The following is a 13,134-nucleotide window of genomic DNA, read 5'->3' as shown; positions in this document are numbered from 1 at the left end:
AAATTTCAACCTTCGGTCAACTTTAACTCGACCGAAATGGTAAAAAAACACAATTGTAAGCTAAAACTCTTACATTCTAGTAATATTCAATCGTTTAACTTCATTTTGCAATAAATTGGAAGTCTCTAGCACAATATTTCGATTTATGGTGAATTTAAAAAAAAAAACATTTTCGTTACGTCTGCGCGGTAACTTGGCCGAACATCTCAGAAATTCTTTCGTTGTCATAATATTTGCACCGCTTTAAATTAGTGGTTACATAAAGTTTTATATATGAAAATGTGCACAATTTCATGTACAATACAACAAAAAATAACTCATGGTTGTAGCTTTTATCAGTTTTGAAATATTTCCATATAAATCACGATAAATAGAAAAAATTCGACTTTCGGTCAACTTTAACTCGACCGAAATGGTAAAAAACTGCAATTGTAAGCTTAAACACTTACAGTCTAGTAATATTCAATCAATTAGCTTCATTTTTCAACAAACGGGAAGTCTCTAGCACAATATTTCGATTTATGGTGAATTTTTGAAAAAAACATTTTTTTTACGTCCGCGCGTTACCAATTCATGCATCATTTTGTGATAATATTTTCTCTGTGTTGCTTTGATCGTTTTAAAATTTGTTACATACCAAAATCATCGCAATTTAGTGTACAATACAACTAAAAAAATTAACTCATTAGCTTTAACCGTTTTGCTTACAGCGCGATTTGTATACAATTATATACGAGTTTTTTTTTTTTGCTGTCATATATTCCAATATTTATATATGATAATGATATTTTTTTTCATTTCTGATGGTTGCATACTAAACTTCAGGCAATGACAAAAAAAGGAGCCAAAAATGAACTCTTAATCTTAAAAACTAAGCGTGCTGTGATTTTTTGAAAAAACTTTTTTTCCGCTTCGGCGCTAACTCACCGAACGCCGCCGGCACACGGGAGACGTTTTTGTATATAGGGCTTCGCCGTTAAAGGGTTAAAGGATCCAAGGGAAGATCTTGAAAGGTTATGGAATTTGGATCATTTAGGTATTGACTGCAGTGAAATAATGGAACAGGAAAGGAAGATATTAAAGAACGTTGAGAGTACTATAACTTATTCTGAAATTGACAAACAGTATGTTGTGGCACTGCCTTGGAAAGGCAATAAAAGGAGATTAACTTCCAACTTTGGGTTGGCTTTAAACAGATTAAAACAACAGTGTGTCAAGTTTCAGAAAGACACTCAGTATCTAGAACACTATCAGAAAATCCTGAAGGATCAGGAAGATAGGAGATTCATAGACAATGTGGAATGTTTTAAAACAGAAGACTGTCATTTCTCGGCACACCATGGCATTAAGAAGGACAGTGCAACAACTCCTATTAGGATAGCATTTGACTGTTCAGTTAGACAGGGGAAGAGTGGGTTGAGCTTGAATGATTGTTTGTGGACGGGACCACATAAAACAGCTGACCTGCTCAAAGTTCTGCTGCAGTTTAGAACAAAATTGTTTGCTTGTATTAGTGACATAGAGAAAGTATTTTTAATGGTGCAACTCAGGGAGGAGGATAGGGACTATACTAGGTATTTATGGTTGGAAGATCCAACAGACCCTAACAGTAAATTGTAAGTGTATAGATTTAGAGTTGTTTTATTTGGAGCTACATGTTCTTCCTTTCTGCAGTTCATTAGCAATGAAGATATTTGCACAGGCACATTTATATCTGAAAGAATGGACAAGTAATAATGACTCGTTACAAACTACTGCTAAAGCATATGGGATTAGTGCCAGAGAACAAACAACTCACAAGGTCTTTAGGTCTGAACTGGGACAAAGAAAAGGATACCTTGACATTACATCTGACTAAGATAAATAAGTCCAGCCAGACTAAGAGAGAAGTGTTGAGAACTGTTGCACGGATTTATGATCCGTTAGGAGTGCTTCTACCCGTTACTATTAGGGCAAAGATATACCTGCAGAATTTGTGGAAGCAACAACTAAATTGGGATGAACAACTCCCAGACCTGTTACAGAACCAATGGGTTGAGGTATCCGAAGACTTAGAAAAATGTCTTGATATTTTCTTTCCTAGGAATACTAGCCTAGGAAAAGGGGATTCCTTACACATATTCTGCAATGCCAGTGAGTCTGCATATGGTTGTGTAGCTTATAGAGTAAAGAACGAAAACTCTTATTTAATGATGGCAAAGGCAAGAGTAGCGCCTATTAAAGAATTAACTGTTCCGAAACTTGAATTGATGGCATTGTTGCTACCAGCAAGAATGGCCAGATTTATTAAAGAATCCTTTGAGAAGGATGAGTTTGTGGAACTGTTCGTTTGGTCGGACAGTAAAGTCGTCCTAAGTTGGCTAGTATCAAAGAGTGTTCTCCCTGTGTTTGTGAAGAATAGAGTACAGGAAATAAACTTTTTAATTCCAGGGGCGGTCTTGTCCTATGTGCCTACAGATGATAACCCCAGTGACTGGTTGACACGTGGGAAACGGACAGAAATGATCTTGGACAGTTCTTTATGGTGGGAGGGACCCCCCTGGTTAAAAAATTCCTCTTGGCCAATAGATAGGTCATGGGTTGGTGGATCACTTGTGCAGGGTAGGGAAGAGGACATTTTGGTCAATACTGTAGGGGACAACCTGAATGGTAATACTCACTTGCTGAATTGGGAGAGATTCAGCAAGGTTAAAAAGGTCTATAGGACCACAGCGTGGATCCTACTATTTTTGAATAATTGTAGGAGTTCAATCAGTATGAAGAGGCATGGTGAACTGACCTTGGAAGAACTCCAAGAGGCAAAGAATAAGACCACTGCCATCATACAGAGAGAATATTTTCAAGAGGAATACAAGAGTCTGATGAAGAGGGTAAGAAAACCAAAACTGGCTCTCGTACACCAGTTGAATCTTTACCTGGGCAACGGGGTAATAAGGTGTAAAGGTAAACTAGAACACACACAGTTACCCGAATCCGTTAAGTTTCCCATACTATTGCCGAAGAGTTGCTATGTTACTTGGTTAAAGAACATCATGATGCTAATGCTCATATGGGTGTAAATACCACTGTGGCGAGTGTCAGACAGGAGTTCTGGATCCCACAGATACGGCAATTAACTAACAGCATAATACACCTATGTGTTATTTGTAAGAGAATGCAGGGGAGGTCGTATAGGCCCAATATAGTTCCTCCATTACCTGAGTTCAGGGTGCAATGTAAGCAACCTTTTAATACCACAGATGTGGACTACACTGGCGCATTATGGACTAAGGGAAAAGGACAAAGCCCTGAGAACGCTTATATCATCTTATTTATGTGCCCGATAACCAGAGGCATACATGTGGAGCTAGTTGATAACCAGTCCTGTGACTCATTCCTCATGAGTTTTAGAAAATTCTGTAGCAGAAGAGGTTTCCCAGTACTCATGTTGAGTGAAAACGCCACCACGTTTGTAGCGGCATCAGAATACCTTAAGACCATGTCGGAGAATCCAACTGTAAAAGAATATCTGTTAGATATAAAGTGTTACTGGAAGTTAATTCCAGTGAGAGCATCATGGTTTGGTGCTATATGGGAAAGGCTGATAGGACTTCTGAAGTCATGCCTAAAAAACAGATCATAGGCCAAGCCTTGCTCAGTTTTGAGGAACTGACCTGTGTGCTGGTGGAGCTGGAAGGAATTATCAATGACAGACCATTAAGTTACACGCCCAGGGATTTGAATCAGCTGGATATTTTAACCCCTAACCATTTGATCCTTGGACGAAAGCTCAAGTCCTTCCCAAGAAGAAAATCTACATCAATCAACACATCCCAACAAAGAAAGTGAACAAGGTGAATTTGGTTAATATATTGATTAATGCCATAGGAAAACGAATGTCTAAAGCATGCAATCTATGTAATGTGTGGTATAGCATTATAAATCCACAAAACCTGATAAGGAAATGCAGTGCATGCCATGTACCAACTCATCCTACATGCGCGGAAGTACAGCAAAATAAAAAAAGGACACAAAAGTATTTTGCTCAACATGTCTAATATGGATAGACAATGTTATTAAGTCAAGACTTAATGTACAGATAGTCGAGGATGATGAAACTGAGGATGAGGAACAAGAGGAAAACAAAATAGAAGAAAATAAGACTGGAGAGATAGAAAACAGTAATGAAAACAAAGAACAGGATAAGAGTATGGATGCAGAGAAACTCAGACTCTACATATGAGGCAATACAGCAGCATACATACGAAGAAATAAACTATGAAATGACAACACAAAAAAAAATCCCAGAGATTGCACCCTGATATACATATTGAAGGGAAACAGCAAGAAAAAAAAAGAAAAGAAAGACATAGTTTGCACTCTTTTGAAAAGAGGAAACTGCAGATTCGGTGAAAGATGTCACTACAAACATCACAAGATATGTCACAACTATGAGATTTATGGCAAATGTGCATATCCAGATGGCTATGAGGTAGAATGCAGTGATCTACATCCAAAAGTATGTCAAAATCTGAAAGAAAGAAAAGGTTGCAAATTCAACAAAAAAATGGAGCTACATGCATCCTGTTGCCATGAAGAACGAAAATCAAAAGCAAATACATATACAAATCAAAGTAAAAATGAAACAAATAAAGGAAGGAATAAAGAGTATGTGACAAAGGAAAAAAGCAAGCCGGTACCACATTATGAAATGTCAGCACCACGATATGAGGCATCAGCACCCAGGTACAGTGCAACAAAGCAATGTATCTACAATGCAAATGGATGGTGCAGATATGGAGATAGGTGCAGATACAAACACAAAATGAATAATTATGAAGATGGAAGATCAACTATTTTGGAAAAGTTGGATTTTTTAATGTCCGAAGTTATAGAAATGAAGAAAAGAACAACATATCAGAGCAGGAAAGAGACATGGGAAAATCCTTATTATTACCCATATTAGATAATGGGGATAAAACGCAAACCATCATAGTGATGAATGCATAGGGTTTAGTTTCGAGTAACTCAAAAAGAAAAATAGTTCTTAAAAGAACTAACCCAAACTGAAAAAATAGATATAATGAATATAAGTGAAAACTGGTACTCACAAGAGACTGGTAATAATGATCAGATAAAGGGTTTCCAAACTTACAGATCAGATAGAAAAAAATAGGAATCAAGGGGGAACTGCGATATATGGGAGAGATGTAAATCAAGGAAAAATCTGTGAGAAATATAGTAACACAGAATGTGAATTAATAGCAGTAGAATTTGAATCAGAAAAATTAGTAAACATTGTAATATACAGGCCCCCGAATACTAAAGAGTTTGACATAATAATTGACAAATTGGATGATATATGTAGAAATCACAAAGACTGAGCTATACTCCTATCTGGAGACTTAAACTTTCCTTTCGTAGAATGGAAAGAGCGAATAGGAGACTGTGGTTGTATTTATACATATAAAAAGGAGAGTAATAGTAGCGCAGAAGATAAGAGGCAATTTGAAAAGCTATTAGATATGCTACTAGAAAATAACATTCAGCAAATAAATCACCTGCCAACAAGAAAGGATAATATTTTAGACCTAGTATTTGTAAACGAGGTGAACTATGTTAAAGAAATAATAGTGTATAATATGAGTATTTCGGACCACAATGTCATAGAATTAACAGTCCGTTCCAAAGCACATGAAAACAGAGATAAGCAAGAGAAGAAAAAATGGGAAGGATATGGAAAATACAATTTCTATAGTAAAAATATAAATTGGTAAAAAATAAATGAAGAATTAAACAAAGACTGGGAAAACATATTCGTAAGTGATAATATACAGGTAAATACGGATATATTATATAAAATATTAGAGGAAATAGTGGAAAAATATATAACGAAGAAGAAAAGTAAACATCAGTCACGCATACCAAGAGACAAAAGGATCTCGTTCCAGAAAATCAGAAAGTGGAAAAAAGGTCTTGCAAAAGAAAAGAATGCATGGAAAGTGATGGAGCTAAAAATAAGATAGAAAAGGCAGAACAAAAGATTATAGAGTCAAAAGAAAAAGAAAATCAGGACCTAGAAGAAAGGACCCTACAAAACATCAAGCAAAACCCAAAATTTTTTTACTCATATGCAAAAAAGATGAATAAAATAAGAGTAGAAATAGGCCCTCTGAGAATTGAAGGGCGATTAACAAATGAAAAAAAGGAAATATGTAACATATTAGCAGAAAGATATAAGAGTGAATTTACACCTAGAATTGATAATGAAGATAATGATAAAGAAATAAGAAATGAAAATAGTGAATATTTATCGGACATAGATATTACTGAAACTGATATTGAGCAGGCTATTAACCCTTAAACGCCGAGCCTCTATTTACAAAAACGTCTCCCGTATGCCGGCGGCGTTCAGGAGTTAGCGCCGAAACGGAAAAAAAGTTTTTTTCAAAAAATCACAGCACGCTTAGTTTTTAAGATTAAGAGTTCATTTTTGGCTCCTTTTTTTGTCATTGCCTGAAGTTTAGTATGCAACCATCAGAAATGAAAAAAAAATATCATTATCATATATAAATATTGAAATGTATGACAGCCCCAAAAAAAGTTTCATATATAATTTATTACAAATCGCGCTGTGAGCAAAACGGTTAAAGCTAACGGGTTATTTTTTTTTCTTTGTATTGTACACTAAATTGCGATGATTTTGGTATGTAACAAATTATAAAACGATCAAAGCAACACAGAGAAAATATTATCACAAAATGATGCATGAATTCGTAACGTGCAGACGTAAAAAAATTTTTTTTTCAAAAATTCACCATAAATCGAAATATTGTGCTAGAGACTCCCCATTTGTTGAAAAATGAAGCTAATTTATTGAATATTACTAGACTGTAAGTGTTTTAGCTTACAATTGCAGTTTTCGACCATTTCGGTCGAGTTAAATTTGACCAAAAGTAGAATTTTTTCTACTTATCGTGATTTATATGAAAATATTTCAAAACTGATAAAAGCTACAACCATGAGTTATTTTCTGTTGTATTGTACATGAAATTGCATACATTTTCATATATAAAACTTTATGTAACGACTAATATAAAATGGTGCAAACATTACGACAACGTGACGAAAGAATTTCCGAGATGTTCGGCCGAGTTAACGCGCAGTCGTAAGGAAAATGTTTTTTTCAAAAATTCACCATAAATCGAAATATTGTGCTAGAGACTTCCAATTTGTTGCATAATGAAGGTAAATGATTGAATATTACTAGAATGTAAGAGTTTTAGCTTACAATTGCGTTTTTCGACCATTTCGGTCAAGTTAAAGTTGACCGAAGGTTGAAATTTTGGCAGTTATCGTGATTTATGTGAAAATATTTCAAAACTGATAAAAGTTACAACCATGAGCTATTTTCTGTTGTATTCTACATGAAATTGCACACATTTTCATATATAAAAGTTTATGTAACGACTAATGTAAAACAATGCAAACATTACGACAACGTGACGAAAGAATTTCTGAGATGTTCGGCAGAGTTACCGCGCGCAGACGTAAGGAAAAAGTTTTTTTTCAAAAATTCACCATAAATCGAAATATTGTGCTAGAGACTTCCAGTTTGTTGCAAAATGAAGGTAAATGATTGAATATTACTAGAATGTAAGAGGTTTAGCTTACAATTGCGTTTTTTTACCATTTCAGTCGAGTTAAAGTTGACCGAAGGTTGAAATTTTGGCAGTTATCGTGATTTATATGAAAATATTTCAAAACTGATAAAAGCTACAACCATGAGTTATTTTCTGTTGTATTCTACATGAAATTGCGCACATTTCCATATATAAAACTTTATGTAATGACTAATATAAAACGGTGCAAACATTACGACAACGTGCCGAAAGAATTTCTGGCGCAGACGTAAGGAAAAAGTTTTTTTTAAATTCACCATAAATCGAAATATTGTGCTAGAGACTTCCAATTTGTTGCAAATTGAAGGTAAATGATTGAATATTACTAGAATGTAAGAGTTTTAGCTTACAATTGCGTTTTTTGACCATTTCGGTCAAGTCAAAGTTGACCGAAGGTTGAAATTTTGGCAGTTATCGTGGTTTATATGAAAATATTTCCAAACTGATAAAAGCTACAACCATGGGTTGTATGTTGCTGTATTTTACATGAAATTGCGCATATTTTCATATATAAAACTTTATGTAACGGTTAATATAAAACAGTGCAAAACTTACGACAAAATGACGAAAGAATTTCTGAAATTTTCAGCCGAGTTACTGCGCGGGTGTAAGGAAAAATTTTTTTCAAAAATTCACCATAAATCAAAATATTGTGCTAGAGACTTCCAATTTGTTGCAAAATGAAGGTAAATGATTGAATATTACTAGAATGTAAGAGTTTTAGCTTACAATTGCGTTTTTCAACCATTTCGGTCAAGTCAAAGTTGACCGAAGGTTGAAATTTTTTGTAGTCGACGTACGGTACGTCCACTCGGCACCCAACAGACAATTTTAGTCGACGTATGATACGTCCAGTCGGCGTTTAAGGGTTAATGAGATTAAAAATGGATCAGCAGCAGGACCAGATGGTGTACCTGCCATTTTGTTAAAGAAAGTGGTTCATTCAATCGCAAAGCCGCTGGCAATATTAATAAGACACAGTATAGATACAGGCAAGATTTATGATGAACATAAATTAGCGTATATTACCCCAACTTTCAAAGGTGGATCAAGACTAGAGGCAAGTAATTATAGGCCTGTGAGTCTGACATCTCATATTATGAAAGTTTACGAAAGGGTAATGAAAAAATATATAATGAAACATTTAATGAAAAAGTTTTAATATAGGACAACATGGTTTTGTACCCAGAAGAAGTACACAATCCAACTGTTAGTCCACCATGAAAGCATATATAAAAATATGATAAACGAAAAAGATACAGATGTGGTTTACCTAGACTTTGCAAAAGCTTTTGACAAGGTAGACCATAATATATTAGCAAAAAAAATTAGAAAACATAACATTGTGGATAAAGTAGGAAGATGGATAAAGGAATTTTTGCAAAACAGAAAACAGATAGTGATTGCCAACAACGAGAAATCGGATGAAGCTATGGTAATATCCAGTGTGCCACAAGGTACGGTGTTAGCTGCATTGCTGTTTGTTATTATGATTGCACACATAGACAGTAATGTTAAGGACTCGGTAGTGAGAAGTTTCGCCGGTGACACAAGAATATGTAGAGAGATTACTTGTGATGAAGATAGGAACTCGCTACAAAGAGACCTAAACAATATATATAAATGGGCAGAGGTAAATAGGATGGTATTTGACTCTGATAAATTTGAATCAATAAACTATGTGATAAAGAAGGAAAGCTATATGCATATAAAGGACCTAACAATAAGACAATCACAAATAAGGAAGCAGTTAAAGACCTTGGTGTGATGTTGAATAGGAATATGTTATGCAATGATCAAATAGCAATACTATTGGCAAAATGCAAAGCAAAAATGGGAATCTTGTTCCGACACTTCAAATCAAGAAAAGCCGATCACATGATTATGCTTTATAAAACGTATGTACGTAGTCCACTTGAATATTGCAATATAATATGGTACCCACACTACCAAAAGGATATTGCACAAATAGAGAGTGTACAAAGGTCCTTTACAGCTAGAATAGAAGAAGTTAAGGACCTTGACTACTGGGAAAGACTACAATTCTTAAATTTATATAGCCTTGAAAGGAGAAGAGAACGCTACATGATAATCCAGGCATGGAAACAGATAGAAGGAATTATCGAAAACATCATGGAGCTAAAAATATCAGAAAGAGCAAGCAGAGGTAGATTAACAGTGCCCAAAACTATACCAGGAAAACTAAGGAAAGCACACAGGACATTAATCCACCACGCACCAGCATCGATAATGCAGCGTCTATTCAATGCGCTACCAGCTCATCTGAGAAACATATCAGGAGTGAGCGTAGATGTGTTTAAGAATAAGCTCGACAAATATTTAAGATGCATCCCAGACCATCCAAGACTGGAAGATGCAAAATATACCGGAAGATGCATTAGCAATTCTCTGGTAGACATCAGAGGTGCCTCATACTGAGGGACCTGGGGCAACCCGAACAAACTGTAAGGTCTGTAAGGTAAGGTAAGAGAAGTAGTAAATTGGGAAGAGATCTCCAGTGACCCTATCTATGGACGGAGAGAGTTCACCGAGAAAAGATTCCTATATATATATCCAAGTTGTGTGAAGACTTGTGGAAGAGATGGGAGAGGGAATATTTAACAACGTTAAGAGAGACCCATCAAGTAGGAATGGAGCATTGCTCTTGGCCCAGGATAGGGGAAGTTGTCCTCATTCATAATGAGGGGCCAAGGAGCAAGTGGAAGTTGGGCCAAGTGATCGAGTTACACATGGGGAGAGGCAAGGTCCCATGGGTGGCTACTTTAAGAATGGCACATAGCCAGCTTATGAGACCTGTAATTAAGTTATACCCCCTAGAGCTGTGGCAGGAGATAAGGGAAACTAATCCTCCGACAGATGACATTCAGTCAAGTACCCGCCCGAGCAGAAGGACTGCTCAAATAGCTGCAGAGGCCAGAAAGGCATTGATAAGAACAGGACTATTGTAAATAATGTAGACATAAGTTTTCTTGCGGGGAAGTATGTCGAAACTTTGACAAGAGAGATTGTACTTTTCCACAAGTTGTGGTTTAGTTTTATGTATTCTCTTTAAATTTATGTAAAGCAGAAAAGTGTATTATGTAGAAGAAGGATATTATGTTTCGTTGTTTGTATTTAGTAGTAAAAAATGCTGTCTTAGTTATTTCATGTGTTTGATTGTAAGTATCCTTGTAGTATTACTTAACTACTGGATTGGTTGTCACACGGTTGTTAGTCGAAGGCTTGATTTCGGTCAAAGATGGCCATGAAGGCAGGTGCTTCATAGCTGTAACATAGTGAGGATCTAGATAGTGGAGGACTCAAGAATGCAGCCATAATTGTCGGTGTCTACAAATCCATTTAAGTATTCCTATTCCTTTTAGAGTGCATTTAGGGGAAACTTTCTTTAGAAGATATGCATATCAAAATGTATGGAGAATTTCTTGAGGTGTACTTTAGATGAGGGTAGTGAAATAGAGACTGTGCTTACGCCAGTCTAACTGTACGTCGAGCTAGGAACAATTAAATACACCAATAGTAAGTTTATATTGTTAGTTCAGTTAATATACACAACGCAATGATGAATTAATATAATCACAATTTAAACTAACATAAGAATGAAGTAACCTGGGTGTCGTAGTATAAGACTTAGGCTACGATTTGGGTCAGTACGTTTCAGATCGTTTAGGCTATACGACAACACCAACGATTTGAAATGCTATACTTATTCTGACTGAGCCAGAATACCACTCTATATTAGGGAATGCTAATGTTTATAAATTCTACATGTACAACTTCAATCATAGTTTTTCTTTCATTAATTACACTTGTCATCGGGAGAGAAAATGCACACTGAGGTGTCTTGCCAAGGATTATCGGTATAATCAGGGGTGAGTATTGGAGCCCCTATTATGTTTTGATCTGAAGTTCTGTATTCCAAACTGACCCTTTTGTTGTTTCCAGTCGGAATTCTAACAGACCTTGCTTGGGGAGCATTTGTATCCACACTCACTTTTTGGTTACAAGATTTAGTACTTTTACACTTTGGGATGCACATGACTGACTTATTTTCCTTTTTGGAATCATGCTTCATGTCCCTTATATACTGCCGTTCTGTGGCAAGGGCATCTTTGATGGTACTCAAATTCCTTACGGAATTGATCAAATGCCGCACACTGTGTATCCCTTTTGGGAGAGCTTGCTGCAACCTGTGTATCCCTTTTGGGGGAGCTTGCACAATCTAACTGAGCTTCAACAACTGAACTGTAACTGCCTGTTAATCAAGGGGCAGAAGTCCTGGGCATGCTACTATACCCCTCTGAAAATGTAGTAATTTCATTCTGAGTTAGGTGGATCCAAGTATCCCTTTTGGGGGGAAGATCCTATTCAGCAACGATAGCTGCATGGGGAACAGAATTCCTTTTGGAAGGTTTCTCCCATGGCTAGCTAACATTTGTGTCCCAGAGCCTTTTGGGTTCAGCAGGGCCATTTCAATGGCAATGTCCACTTCATAATTTTTAATAAGAATGTCAACCCAATGTAAAGATTCCTCTACTTCCTCCACAGGGTTAGCCTGGGAGGTATTGGAGACGGATGTTACTGGGTTTTGGCCCAAACATTGATGTTGTTCAGAGAAAGGGTTAATTATTTGCTGCCAGAGTTCTGCCGGAAAGATATAATCTCCCCCTTCCTCACCCCTACTGAACCCTACGACCCATTGAGGCAGCTTAAAAGGAGCTGTTTCATCCTTAAAACTTGCTGCCAGGAGCATACTACAAATCTCGCCTACATCTGGCGACCAAGCAATTTTTTTTTTTTTTTTTTGCAAGGACTATGCTCATCGCAGGCAGTATGGGCTGTACCCACTGGCAAAAAGTGAACCGAGCAATTTGCTATGGAACACTTGAGCTGAGGATCCTGCCTAATGGCGGCCCTGAAGTGATATAAAGCTAGTTCGTATTAATTGTTTTTAAGCGAGGGACACTTCTGAAGTTCCTCATATAGTTTCCATATTACAGGTTAACTTGATTAGAAGTGTGCAGTTGTAATACATTTAATTAAATATCTATGTTAGCTTAAACCCTTTAAGGTTTAGGTTAGTTTTCATACCTGTATATGGCTGTATTACTTATACACTGTTAGTCCTTCTGCAATGGCAAAGTGAAATTTTTAATTTCAATTGTCATGCCATTCAGACTAACTGCTAAGAACTAATTTGTTTCACTAACCCAAGCTACTGTTTTACAGTGAACACCCCTGTATTCGCGGTCTCACGATTTGCAGACTCACCTATTCGTGGATTTCTCTGTGGAACGTACATGCACATTATTCGCGGAAAATTTGCCCATTCGCGGTATTTTTTACTGAGAAATATTCACTAATTGCTGTATTTTCATATAATTTTCATGACTAAATGCACTTTTTGTGATAAAACTATTAAAATACTTAAGTATAAGCATTTTTAGAGGGTTTC

General features: G+C 36.2%; 1 protein-coding gene across 1 annotated transcript in view; it reads right to left on the bottom strand.

The window, feature by feature from the left end:
- The window catches only part of LOC136836353 (nudC domain-containing protein 1), a 554,624-nt gene that overhangs the window by 87,832 nt on the left and 453,658 nt on the right, over nucleotides 1-13,134 (bottom strand). The window lies entirely within an intron of this gene.

The sequence above is a fragment of the Macrobrachium rosenbergii genome, chromosome 56 (assembly GCF_040412425.1).
Source record: "Macrobrachium rosenbergii isolate ZJJX-2024 chromosome 56, ASM4041242v1, whole genome shotgun sequence".
Lineage (NCBI taxonomy): Eukaryota > Metazoa > Arthropoda > Malacostraca > Decapoda > Palaemonidae > Macrobrachium > Macrobrachium rosenbergii.
This window is presented reverse-complemented; position numbering and strand designations above follow the sequence as displayed.